Consider the following 14,986-nt stretch of genomic DNA (forward strand, 5'->3'; position numbering starts at 1 on the left):
TAATTAATTTAAGATAAAAATAAATAAACATACAATTTTTTTCGTAAAAACATACATATATATATAAACATAATATTAATAAAAAATACATCATATTTTTACCATAGGTCAGCAAGACAGTAAAATGTACTATTACTACTTCACAGTGTGCATCACTAGAGAAAGCATTGGATAGTGTAGGGTTAAAAATTACTATTCCCACTCCAGTAAGTGCAACAGTAGGGAAAGCGTTGGATAGCGTAGGGGTAAAAATTACTATTCCCACTCCAGAGAGTGCAACACTAGGGAAAGCGTTGGATAGCCTAGTGGTCAAAATTACTATTCCCACTCCAGAGAGTGCAAAAGTAGGGAAAGCTTTGGATAGCGGGAGGATAAAAATTACTATTTCCACTCCAAAGAGTGCAACAGTAGGGAAAGCGTTGAATAGCGTAGACGTAAAAACTACTATTCCCACTCTAGAGAGTTCAATAGTAGGGTAAGCGTTGGATAGCGTAGACGTAAAAACTACTATTCCCACTCCAGTAAGTGCAACAGTAGGGAAAGCGTTGGATAGCAGGAAGGTAAAAATTACTATTCCCACTCCAGAGAATGCAACAGTAGGGTAAGCGTTGGATAGTGTAGGGGTAAAAATTACTATTACCACTCCAGAGAGTTCAACAGTAGGGAAAGCATTGGATAGCGTAGAGGTAAAAATTACTATTCCCACTCCAGAGAGTGCAACAGTAGAGAAAGCATTGGATAGCGTAGGGGTAAAAATTACTATTCCCACTCCAGAGAGTGCAACAGTAGGGAAAGCGTTGGATAGTGTTGGGGTAAAAATTACTATTCCCACTCCAATGAGTGCAACAGTAGGGAAAGCGTTGGATAGTGGGAAGGTAAAAATTACTATTCCCACTCCAGTGAGTGCAACAGTAGGGAAAACGTTGGATAGCGGGAAGGTAAAACTTACTATTCCCACTCCAAATAGAGCAACAGTTGGGAAAGAAAATACTTCATATATGAATAAAAATAAATTCAATATTAATACCAATTACAAATTAATTAAAATAAATTCCCAATTTAAGATATTATAATAATTATTCAATTAAAAATAATAAAATAATTTTAATTACTAAAAAATATTAACTTTTAATACAAATTATTTACCAATAACAATAAATTATTTAAAACATTAAAAAAAATAACAATTAATTCAAAATAAATACCAATTTATATAATTAAACATTTTATTAATTACAATTAAATGACTTCCCACCCAATTCCCCTATAAACCCACAACCCACTACAAAAATTAAATACATAAAATTACCATAATTATCAATTAATCAATTAATAAAAATTAATTACCAAATATATATTAATTAATTAACAATTAAAAAATTAAATAACAATTGTTAATAAATAGCAATAAATAATTTAACATATTTAATTAATTATAATTAAATTACTTCCCACCCTATTCCCCTATAAACCCACAACTAGCTCCAGAAAATCAATAAATAAAATTAACATAATTATCAATTAATGAATTAATAAAAAATAATTACCAATTATATTTTCATTAATTGCTAATTAAAAATTAATTAACAATTAATTCTAAATAAATACCAATAAATTAAAATATTTAATTAATTATAATTAAATTACTTCCCACCCTATTCCCCTATAAACCCACAACCCACTCCGGACTTATACTACGCAAAAATTAAATACCATAAATTAATTAATTTAAACAAATTATAAAATAAAAATAAACCTTTCACATATATACTAACATAAAAAACACTTACATATTATTAAAACATAAATATTAACTTACTTACCTAAAATTCGATATTTTTGTTGTCTATATTCTGTCCCTCGATATTTTTGTTTTCTATATTCTGTCCATCGATATTCTGTCCATTCTATATTTTCATGTCGATATTATTGCTATTCTATTCAATATTTTTGTAGTCTATGTTCTGTCTTATCTATATTCTGTCTACTCGATATTTTTAACTCGATATTATGCTACCTCGATATTTTTGTCATTGATATTATGTCTGTATACCCCTTCACACTACTCCTGCTCTATAAATTGGGCTCAAGACAAAATGGCGGCGTGTGTTGGGACAAACATGGCCTACCTCATCAATAATAATGATGCTTGTATCAGTTGAGTGCAGCAAAGTGAAAGCGACATCAGTGGTGGAAGGAAGTCTGCAGGTGTCCTTGGGAAGGCCGTCTACTTCATTCAAAGCGAGGAGTTTGTATATGCACAGGGAAAGTTGTCCAAAAATGGCAGCTTTCACTTGGTGAATAGTTACTGGCTGTTCTGGTGACACAGTAAACATTGGTAGTTTCAGGAATTCCTTTGCGAGTCCAGGAGAGGTCACAAAGCTTTTGTCCATTGCGTTATGAGGTGCAAGGAGGGAGGATACCCGTTGTGGTACCACCTTTCTATTGTGACACTCCAATCAGCTGCAAGGAGCGACTGTGTATTTGTGAATGTAAAGTTACTTCATAATGCCAATGGGACATCTACTCAACAGTGGCCTGTAGGGGTACGTTAGCGGCATGGGTAAGGAGAACCATGGATGGTGAGGTGCAAAGGTAGAGGGCAATTAGACAGGTGGCACCAGGTAGCATACATAGAAGAAGTGGACAGGAAGCCTCCTGTGAGTAACTATAGACCACTTACAATTCTTTGCCAGCCACGCTACCAACCAAGTACCTATACCCTTCATGGTGCACTGTCATTGGCTCACCAAGAATTCAAGTATAAAGTGTGTTGAATGTCCAGCTGTTTCTAGCTACTGAAGCATTTCCAAGTAGACTTCTCAAATTCATCCTTCTTCTCACATTTGTATTTGTATTTGTAGAGGGCAACATACGTCCCGAAGGACTTCATGGCGCTAGGACAGCATACAGTGCGGTGTAAAGAAAAAGGGTATTTGGTTGCTGCATGGGGTATTCTTGAGTAATGACTAATCAACTTAGTATCTTGGAACCAGGAAGGTTTTTAGCTTGTTTCTCAAAAGCTGATATTTGTCTGTCACTCGTAGGTCAAGTGGGAGGTCATTCCACTGAACAGCAGCCAATTTAGAAAAGGAGCTGTCTCCCATCCTAACTCAGGTGGTGCGTTTAGCCCTTGCCAGGGCCTCATGGCATGATAATCTTTTTCTGAATGAAATGAAGCCTTTGACAAGCCCATCAAAAGAGGTACAGGGGCGTGGCTAAGCAAGATGGCTGGACGGACGTGATCCGTCATGTAGCTGTCACTGCCATTTTTAGAGCCGCAGCATAGCTGAGAACTACGAGAACTTGAACCAGACACCGTGGAGAATTAGAAGCTGCTGGTGATAAAAGAACTGAAGGAGAAAGTCCCGGAGTTACGGGCGTGGCAGTGATGAACAAAATGGCGCCATCTGACTTCAGCCGCCAGACTGGAATATCTGTAGAGATGAAAGGGCTGGATGCTATTGGCGGCGAGGCAGGGAACAAGAACAGACAGCCGGAGGAAAAGAGAAATGCAAGCTCTTCCACCTGGATAATCGATATTGAAGCCAGAAGAGCAGCGCCCTTGTGAAGACAGCAGCCACCATTACAGGGGAGATGGTTTGCGGCAGAGGTGGTTAGTGTGGACGCTGTGCGCCAACAGGTGTGCTATCCCCTATAAATTCCCAAAGACAGAGAGGAGCTGTAAAGAGAAGGGGGTAATCTGAGTGTGGCAATGTGCCCCCACCGCATAACGGCTGATCCTAAGATGGTGGCTGGAGTGCTCCCCCAGGGAATCTTGACACGAATATCCCAGGGGGGTGTATTTTGAGGCAGTGAAAGATTCTGGGCCCCCCGACTACCACATGTGGGAAAAGACAAGTTGATTAGCGTCATGGATAAGTCTGAGCAATAGGGCATGCCTGACCTCAAGATGGCTGCCAATGGTGACATCTAACACGAGGAGCTGCACCTTGATTGGTATTTGAGTAGTCTAAAAGGCACCCAATTGAGGACATACAGAGAGAGCATTTTAAAACATGGACACCTGGCCTTGGTTGCACCGGCGAGCTGAGGGGACCGTGAAGCCCTTACAGATGGTGGGGACTGCATCTATGCCACCAAAAAAGGCTACATCCAAGATATCACACTTCTTTGTACCTGCGAAGAAGGAACAATCACCAGAGCAGGGGAATGCCGAATCCAGCAAGCAGCTGACTAAGAAAGACCTGTTTCCGTCCTTGAAGAACTTCAAGACAGAACTAAGCACAGAGTTAAAAGGTGACCTCCAGGCCTCCATGGAACAACTTAAAGCCGACTTGACGGAGAAGATGACCTCGCTTCAACATAATGTGGACTCCATAGAGTCTAGAATAATAGAGATGGAAGCAAGATCTAGACAAAAGAGTGATAGATACTCATGACAAAGTGCAGGACCTTCATAAGCAGCTCCAGATAACCCTTTTAAAGAACGAAGACCTGGAAAACAGGTCAAGGAGAGGCAATATCCACATCAGATACCTGGATGAGAGAGCAGGGGGCCTGACCTAGAGGCCTCTGTAGAGCGTCTTTTTGCAGAGATTCTTGGGCAAAGACAACTGAAGATTAAAATGGAAAGAGCATACAGGGTCAGCCAGCAGCATCTAGAGAGAGAAGACGCACTCAGGACATACTAGTCAAGCTCCATCCTTTTTAGGTCATAGAAGATATCCTACAGGAGTCCAGAAAGAAAGCGGTGATCTTCTTCCAGGGTTTTACATGTTCACTTTTGCATGACTTAGCACAAGCTACCCTACAGTGCAGGCAAACCGTCAGGATCCTTACAGACAAACTGAGGACAGAACAAGTGAGGTATCGCTGGACATATCCATTTGGGCTGGCCTTTGAATTTCATAATAAGCAACAACACATCAGAGAACTTAAGGAAGGTCTAGAGGTATTGGGCTTGCCGAGTCCAGAGGAAGATAGGCCCTCCATGCCTGCCAGAACAAAAGAGACTTCACATGTGAAAAGATCACAATGGAGACTGGTCTCCAAGAGGCAGCCAAACCAAGACTTGATCCTAGAGGGAAGAGCGAGTCAAACTTAGCCTCAGACGTGACTGAGGAGAAGGAGTCTCTGGGACTGAAGGACAGGTACACCCATCAATCAAAAGTAGACTTGGACCACGATAGTGTATAGAAGCAAAGACGGAACAATTACATGTTATGTTGAACCCCCAGAATTCTTAGTTGTAAAAGGACAATCAGAATAAAAGAGCTACGTTATTTGATGTAGAGACAGCTGGGCGGCAGGCTTGGGCTGAGACCCCAGCCAATATGCCCACAACCTAGAGTGACGCCACAGTGGGTGGCCTGTTAGCCCCACTATCCAGGTTTATTTTTCTTTTTGTTTGTTCAGTTAATTCTGAGGGGATTTACTACTAAGGGGGGGGGGGTGGAGAAGCGGGGACAGGGAGCAGAATGATGCACAACTTTGCCACAATAGAAGGTGGAATGGGGCGAACCTCTCAAAGGACAGGCAAGCGGAGCTGAGGGTAGGAGATCACAGGGAGACACAACAAGTGGAAGGCATGAGTAAGCTCGAGAGATAATATCAATCGCTTCCTGGAATGTGAAGGACCTGAACTCTCTGCATAAGCGTCCAAAAATATGGAAATACTTGATTGATCATCAGTTCAATATAGTGGCTCTCCAGGAGACACATTTAAAGAGATTGGATGAATTTAGGCTCCAGCACCTTTTGCATAGATCATCCACCAGTACGAAACACAATGGGGTGGCGTTGATGTTTCATAATAATACCAAATTCTAACCGGAGGGAATACAGACAGAGGGTCGGATGGTACTGGTAAAAGGGAAGCTGAGGGAGATATGTGTCACTTTTGTCTTTGCATATGTCCCTAACACAGGCCAGGCAGCCTTTGTGACCACGCTACTAGATATGGCGGGGAGCTTTGCTGAGGGACAGGTTGTTCTAATCGGGGATTTTAATCTTACCTGGCAGAGGACAGTACTCACCCCCACAGATCTACGGGAAGAAGTTTCCCTAAAAATTTAAAACATTCTTTCCAATCCTTGGGCCTTATAGATGCTTGGAGGTCCCTTCATCCTGCCAAGAAAGATTATACATATTTCTCACATGTCCATCAAACATATTCAAGATTAGGTTATGTCTTTGTTACCCAGGGGCTGCAGGGCTTTATTCAGGATGCAATAATTCTTCCAATTATATTGTCAGATTATAGCCCTATTACGGTGAGCTTTCAATGGTTGGATAAAGTTTAGGGCCCACTGAGATGGTATTTTCCTGTTTCTCTGACTCGAGAGAGAGTGTTATGGGATGAATTACGAGCAGCAAGTGCCACTTCTCCCTTGAAAAATTGGGATGCTTTCAACGCTGTATTACGGGTAGGTGTATTGAACTGGTCTTGGCACTGAATAAACAGAGAGCAAAGGAAAGGGTGAAGCTAAAGGCAACACTTTGCCAGACAGAAAAAGAATAGAAGAAGACCCCAACTCGGAGTTTAAAGCATCAACTGAGTGCACTTAAAGGGAAACTCGGCACAATCTCAATAGTGTGAATTCAGCTCCATTAGTATAGATTATGCTGCAATGCATACGCTCAGGGAAACAAAGTTGGCACACACCTGGCATGACAGGTCCGGGCAAAAAAGGAGCGGGAGTATATAGGGGCATTAAGTAAGGACGGGGGGGAGATAGAATAGAACGATATAGGACAGGCTAATTTTTTGGGGACTTTTACCAAGAACTCCACAGGCAACCCCCACAGACACCACAGCTCAAATGAACTATCTGGCCTCCCTAGCACTTCCCCAGGTTCCTGCAACCTGGAAGGAGCAGTAACATGCTCCGATCTTTGAAGAGGAGATGAGACAGGTTATTACGGCATTAAAGCCTCCTAAATCTCCAGGGCCTGATGGACTGACAGCTCATTTCCACAAAACCTACGCGCCTGAACTCTTACGCCACGTGGCTTCCATGTTCAGTGAGATAGCGACAGGTCAAAAAGTGTCACAATCAGTGGCAGAGGCCCTGATCACAGTGATACAGAAGGCTGGCAAGATCTCACAATTGTGTGCCTCCCATAGACCGATCGCCCTCCTGAATCTAGACTCTAAGCTCTACTCGGCGATACTGGCAACTCGATTAGAGAATTTAATGCCAGGTATTATCCTCCCTGAGCAATCCGGGTTTATAAAAGGGAGGCAAACACATGACAATATTCATAGGAATGTGCATCTCATAGAAAAGGTTTCCAAGTTCAAAACGCCAGCAGTCATAGTGGGACTTGACGCAGAAAAAGCCTTCGATAGAGTGGATTGGCACTTTCTCTTCCTCACCGCTAAGAGCTTTGGCTTTGGGGTCACATTTATCAATATGATCAGAGCTAATTAGGCATACCCATAAACTAAAGTGCAGGCCAAAGGAGTGAGCTCGAACCCTTTTGACTTAGGCCGAGGCACCCAACAGGGGTGTCCTCTACACCCCCTTGTTATTTGCCCTGAGTATCAAACCTCTGGTGGCTCAACTTTGGACAATGACAGACATTAAGGGGATTAGATTTGGGGTATAAGACCATAAGGTGTCGTTATTTGTCGATGACTTTCTGCTGACTCTTACCTCCCCAGTACCTCACTACGAGCTCTTCAGGAGCTTTGAAGAAGTTTTAAGTGGCAGCTAACTTTTGTATTAACTTGACTAAGTCATCTGTTTTAAATCTAATGCTATCAGACAGGTTGAGTTGAAATTAGCACAAAGTTCTTTCTCCTTACTTTGGCAGTAAGGCAACCACTGAAGGCCAATCCCCCAAACAGTACTCAGTGTAGGGATAGTCTCCTCCTCAGTTTCTCTGGTTCCTCTCCTCAGCAAAGGTTCTTCTTGTTTCCTAAAAGTGATCTAAAGTTCTTGGGTCTGGGTCCCAATATTTATACTAGGAAACCCCTTGCCCTCTGAAGGCAGAGGGTTCTGTATCCAGTCCAAACCAATTCTGTGCAGTACCGGAGCATTTTGTTGACAAGGCACCTTCTTTCCTTTGACAGTGTGGGCCAGGGACATCAGACACACCACAGGAGGTGGAGCCAGCATTTTGGAAGGCAGGCACAGCCCTATTCAGGTCCCTAGTGCAACTCCTCCCACCCATCTACATGCAGATAGCTCTATTCAGCCCTGTGCTGACTCACCCTGTCTCTTGGCATCCCCCAGCCCTTGTCACTCAAACCCCAGACAAGGATGCACAACCTAGCAGAGGCAGGCTTGGACAGTTAGGCAAGAAAATACCTACTTTCTAAAAGTGGTATTTTCAAACACAGAATGTTAAAACCACCTTCAATAAAAGATGTACGTTATCATTCTGAGTACAGGCATACTCAACTCGAATTTCTTCCTGGTTCTCTGAGTCTGTTAGAATTATAAGATGTTATAATCAAACTGCCCATTCTGGCCTATGGGGAACAGGTAGCTTTGCAATAGTGAAAAACGAAAATTGCTGTAATTCACTATTAGGACATGCCACACACACCAGGGAATGTCCTACCTTTTACCTACAATGCACCCTGCTCTTCGGCATACCATAGGTGTGACTAATATGCAGAAAAGGGAAGGTTTAGGGACTGGCAAGTGGGTGCACTTGCCTAGTCAGCATGGCAGTACCAGACTGCACACAGGCTCTGCGATGGCAGACCTGAGACACACTTTTACAGGCTGTTTCTGTGGGTGGCATGACCAGTGCAGCAAGACCAGCAGCAGCATTTGTTTTACAAGCCCTGGGCACACTCAGTGCACTGTACTAGTCTGTCTAGTAAACCAAACCAGCCAATCATGGAATCTCAAATCCATACATCAATTTACCATAGGGAGAACATATGCACTTTAGCACTTATAAGCAGTGGTAAAGTGCCAAAAGTCATAAAACAGCCAACAACAGGTCAGAAAAAATACAGGAGGAAGGCAAAAAGCTCAGGGATGACCCTGAAAAAAGGCCAAGTCCAACAGTTTGCCTATTGAATTGTATAAGCGAGTCCCAAGCAAACTAGCTCCATTACTCTCGAAAATGTTTTGGGAGAGTCGCGAGAGAGGGACTCTTCCGTTAGACCAGAGATTAGCCACCATTGTGGTCATCAATAAAAGTGGGAAACCCATGGATAAATGTCCCTTGTATCGGCCAATTTCCTTGCTTAATGCAGAGGCCAAAATCTTAGCAAAACTATTGGTCACTCGTTTGCTACAAGTTATAGCAAAACTCATACATCCAGAGCAGTCTGGCTTTATGCCAGCAAGGAACAATTATATTATTCTGAGGAGGCTACACGGAGTAATGGGACGCTCACACCAGATATGAGAAGACGCTTTGGTAGTGCACCTTGATGTGGCCATGGCCTTTGTTATGATCGAATGGCCCCATATGTTCACAGTTCTAAAGAAATTCAAATTTGTCCCCGGTTTTTGAGCTGGATCCAACTCCTGTACAGTGACCCATTGGCTCAGGTAGTCGTAAATAACCGGAAGTCACCACTGTTCACCATTGAGAGAGGGACTAGACAAGGAAGCCCCCTTTCTCCATTGCTTTCTGCCTTAATGTTGGACCTGTTGGCAATGTAGATACGGAAGGATCCAATTATGAGGTGTCTTGGATGGACGGAGGACTGGTAAGACTGCGTTTCCCTGTATGCTGACAACATTTTATTATAAATGGTGTCGCCCAGAACCTCAATGAATAAAGCACTGCATATCTTAACCAATTTTGGGAAATATTCGGACTACTGTATACATTGGACGAAGTTAATTATCTATGTTGTAACAGCAAATCCCTCCTTCCCCCCCCCCTTGCCCTTCGGATATACCATCACTGAGGTTGTTGAGGGATTGAAATACTTTGGGATTTATGTCACCAATGACCCAGATAGGTTTTATGAGCACAACCTGTTTCCTCCTTTACAGAGACTTAGAAGTGACATCAATCACTGTAAAACACTCCCATTGTATGTACTGGGACGGGCAGCACTCTTTAAAATTATGTCTTTACCACGCTTCTTATATGTCCTACAAAACTCACCAGGCCCAGTAGGTAAAGAATTCTTTAGGGCCATTGAAAGCGCCCTAAGAGTACTTTTTGTGGGAGGGAAAATTGCCCCAAATATTGACCGAGAAGCTTACTAGGGAATGGTATGATGGGGGAATAGGTCTCCCGGATATCAGAAGATATTATTGGGCCGCGCAACTAGCTGCCATTAACCAATGCATATATAGGCCCCAAGGGGACCCAGGATACCAGATGGACAGATGGCTGCTCCCTTGGGGGGGATTTAGCTAGAGTACTATACACCAGACCCACCAAATAGAAGTCGACAGGCCCCACTGCAAATGCTGACCACGAATAGCGCACAGCAACCAAGAGCTTGGGTTGGGATAAAAGTGTCACGCAGGCCACCCCTCTGTGGGATACAGAAATGTTAGGAAACTTGCGGAAACTAAGGGCTTTGATAGGTAGGATGTGCTTGGTATCTCTCATGGTCAGGTATCAATGGAGGACGAGCGACGTAGTCTCCTTCGCACAGCTACAGAGCACTTTAGGTACCTACAGATGCAACATGCACTGCATGCGGTAGTTACTATCGGGGAATCTCTTCCAGAGTCCTCTCCACTTGCAGACAGAGTCCTGGATTTGTACATGGCGGAATATGTCTGACCCCCTCCTCCTGCTCCCCAGCTGTTGGGAGCTTGATGTGATGAGGAAATGGAGGACGAGGAATGGTTGGAGGCCTTGGCCTCCCCAGGTAGATAGCCATCTTCTCCAGATTGAGAATGGTGCAACTAAAAATACCCCACAGAACCGAGCCCACCGGCCCAGCTCTAATGAGGATGGGTATAGGACTGACTCAGGGTGTGCAAGGCGATGTGGATAGGAGGGCACCTTCGCACATGTTGTCTGGGAATGTGCACAATCTAGAATGGTCGGAGCTGGTAAAGGGTATGGAAGAAGTGACGGAAGTCAAAATAGAACCTAACATTAAGTTCTGCCTATTGAATATTTGGGGGCCTATGAATTTAAATAGCAAAGGGAGAATATGGGTGACATTGGGAACAATAATTGCCAAAAAGTGGGGATCTCAGGAGACAACAGCAATTGTAAATGTAAATGTCATGGTACTTATAGAGCGCACTGTCACCAGACGGTCACCTTGCGGTGTCACCTATTCGGTTTCCTGGCGCTGATACTCATACCGCTGTGGAACCCTTCCTGGCTTTCCCTGTGAAGTGTCCACTCCTGGGCACCCCCAGGGTGAAGCCAGGCATCCTTAGCGCTGTTGGGGCTGGTGTGGAGGCTAAGCAAGCTATTGACCAGAGTTGCAGCGTGGGGCCCGTGATTAGAATAGGCACCGAGGCGAGAATTAACAGGTCCGAGGAAATTGAGCCCGAGACCCCGCCGAGGCGGGAATTGAACCCTGATCCCTGGCCAGAACTCTGCATCAGGGTCTGCCGCTCTAACCATTGAGCCACACTCCTCCACAATTGTACAATGGAAGAGGGACATGGACTGGGGCATGTTGATGGAACGAACAATATACAAATCTAGAGGTTGTCCCAAAAGGTGATTGCAAATATGGGGAAGATGGAATGATTTCTGCGAGTCCCCATGAATGGAGCATGACCGGGGCCCTGCTCAGCATGAGCAAAGTTGGCCAAGGAGGTTCTTACTAAGAAACATGTATGAGCAATGGTTAGTGATCGAGTGTACCGGTGCAGACGTACTCCTAGATGATTATGTTTTAAAAATGTCTGTTATGTGTAAAGCGGTCATCAATTAAAAGAATGTAAAAAAATATATATATATATATATATATATATATATATATATATATATATATATATATATATATATATATATATATATATATATATATATATATATTACCTACTGGCGGTCGCCAGTAGGTATATATAGTTAGGATTTTTTCCCTATGGGTTTTTTGAAAATTCTATGTCTAATAACTTTGGCGTTTGTGGACGGAATTGGCTGAAATTTTCAGGAAAATGGCACATTTTGTTTCTGAGCAGCCCCTGAAAATTTGGGGGGGTTTCGTCAAGGGGGGGCCGAGAAAAAAGGGGGGTCCCAAAACGTGTTTTTAACATTGATTTTTCCATAGGGCGGTTAGCCTCACTTTTAGCCCGAACGGCTGAATAGATTTGCACGAAACTTGGCAAAATTGTAGGGACTGGTAGCCCGATGTGCCTTTTGTAGGTCTCAATATATGTGCTCCAGTGGATTTTGAGAAATTAACGTTTAAAAAAAGATATATATCTGTAACAGCGGACCGGGCAGCGCTCCAGGACGCGTACTTTTCGCGCAACGGAGCTTTGTGAAGCGAGGCTGATTGGTTCTCTGCCGTCTGTCAACATTCCAAAAAGTCCGTAGCGGCCGCCATCTTGTCTCTCGGTAGGATCGAGAGACAAGAGGAGGCCAAAACAAAGGGGCAAATAACCATAAGGGGGCATAGTAGATCCTCCCTGACCCCCTAGGTTTAATGTGGAGGCTTTAAAACGGCCCCGCGGGGCAAAAAAAAAAAAAATTTTTTTTTTGTTTTTTTGCGTGGGTAGCGCCCGGTCCGGGAACAAAACGTGTTTTTAACATTGATTTTTCCATAGGGCGGTTAGCCTCACTTTTAGCCCGAACGGCTGAATAGATTTGCACGAAACTTGGCAAAATTGTAGGGACTGGTAGCCCGATGTGCCTTTTGTAGGTCTCAATATATGTGCTCCAGTGGATTTTGAGAAATTAACGTTTAAAAAAAGATATATATCTGTAACAGCGGACCGGGCAGCGCTCCAGGACGCGTACTTTTCGCGCAACGGAGCTTTGTGAAGCGAGGCTGATTGGTTCTCTGGCGTCTGTCAACATTCCAAAAAGTCCGTAGCGGCCGCCATCTTGTCTCTCGGTAGGATCGAGAGACAAGAGGAGGCCAAAACAAAGGGGCAAATAACCATAAGGGGGCATAGTAGATCCTCCCTGACCCCCTAGGTTTAATGTGGAGGCTTTAAAACGGCCCCCGCGTGGGTAGCGCCCGGTCCGGGAACCGGGAAGCTTTCTGGGCAGCGTACTGCAATGAAAAATGAATGATAGACTTTTCAAATACTGTTGTTAATTGATTGTTGGTTTTGTTGATTATTTTTTATTTTTTTTTATTTTTTAAGGATTGTTTATTGTGTTTAATAATTTATTAAACTTTCTAACGCGGCACGTCATATGACGCATTACGCGACAACGCAGGTCCAGAATATAGTCAAAATGTCTCCACCAACCAGCGGACGGCACACAACCCCTTTCAGCAGGCTAAATAGTTCTGTTAAATGACAACAGAAGGGACAGGCAACAAGAACCATCAGTCAAAGAGGGGAGGGCAAGTTCTTCTCTACCGGGTCACGTTGGAGCGCTACCGGAACTGATCGAATTGGTAGTCTACAGTGTTTCTGGATGTTTCAGACTGAAGCTGGCGTTAGCATGAGAGCACCACCATTTCGTAGCTCCGTCGTGGCCATTCCACGAGCAATCATGCTAGGCGCTCCCCACCAGAAGCCTGCGGGAGTCGGGGGCCCCCAAGACTTTTGTAGAATCTTCAAGGATGAGGGGACGCTTTCGAGAATGGAGCCCAAGCTCTAGCAGACAAGCGTCCGAGTTCCAAGGAGTCGCAGGCCCATTTTAGTGGACCACGCCCAAATCTGAAGAGATGGCCGCCATTTTGAGAGTCCTGTGGCAGCCGCCTATCGCTGCACCGCAAGAGCGGGAGCAACTCAAGTACATGGTGAGCGAGACGCTGTAGTCGAAAGAGCGGGCGGTAAACAGCTGAATAGCGGAAGAGGCACAGTGTAGCAAAAGCGGGCTGAATGGCAAATGAAACGGAAAAGGGGTGCCCCACTACAGCGTGTCTTTAGGTGAAACGGATTGTGGGACAAGGTGAAGAATGGAAGAGTCACCAAAAGGAAAAAAGTTCCGCTTGACCCCGGGAGCCGGCCACCTATGTCGGGGGCGATCTCAGGCCACACCAGGGCAACACGACTTGGGGAGGGGGCCGGAGCCAAGCGCCCCCTCCGAGTCCGCGACATGACACCGTCCCTCGGGGGCCTCCGTCAAGCGGTTCAGGGTGGCACCGCATCACAACAGCCCCCACTTACTTTAAGAATAGTGAAGATGAAGCAATTGCAAATAGGCTTCAGACAATGTTACAAGCACTCCTCAAAACTTTGAACTTTCAGAGTGCATGAGTTGGGACAGCGAGGGGTGATTTGGTTTCTCGGACTGTTTTTCTGGTCTCTCACCACTGGCATACTTTAACGTTTTCTTGTTTCTAGGACATTAATAGGTTTTATCATTACGTTATGTTATCGTTTCTTTGTTTGTTGTTTAATAAAAGTTCATGTTCATCAGTGGCCTACTGATTTTCGTTTTCCTATTTTTTTCTTTCCAGGTTGTTTCATGGTAAAGTTTCTGTTAACAGGATACAGTGATCACTTCGTTATTATTGCATATGTCCTTTTCACTAGGGGTGCTCTCTGGTCGGGCCAGATGACGTATCTCTAGTAAATGGTCCGGGTGAAAAAGGTGCATCAATCAGTGGGGAGTAGATAGGCATGACAGATTACAACGGGGGAGAAAGGTCCGCATTACGTACCCTTTCACTACTTGCAAAGATTTTCCTACGTTTATTTGCAAACAGGGAATACCTCCAAAAAGAACTAATTCCCAAACAGTCAATGTTCGGACAATCAATCAATCAATGAGGAATGAAATAGGTACGACGTGTTAAAGGCTTGCGTTACCTACCCTTCACTATCTGCAAAGGGAGAGAGAATATTCCTATTCTTCCTCGTTTGCAGGTAGAGAAGATCCTTAAGAGAATTAACTTCGAACAATTCAATGCTCGATTGAAACAATCAACAAGGGGTACTGTGAACACAAATGAACGCCGCTTATGTACATACGCATTGCTATT

The 14,986-nt window shown here is 43.9% G+C and overlaps 1 protein-coding gene across 1 annotated transcript in view; it reads left to right on the forward strand.

Moving 5' to 3' along the window:
• LOC144826169 (astacin-like metalloendopeptidase) overlaps positions 1 to 14,986 on the forward strand; it is a 272,346-nt gene that overhangs the window by 196,142 nt on the left and 61,218 nt on the right. The window lies entirely within an intron of this gene.

Source organism: Lissotriton helveticus, chromosome 3_2 (genome assembly GCF_964261635.1).
Source record: "Lissotriton helveticus chromosome 3_2, aLisHel1.1, whole genome shotgun sequence".
Lineage (NCBI taxonomy): Eukaryota > Metazoa > Chordata > Amphibia > Caudata > Salamandridae > Lissotriton > Lissotriton helveticus.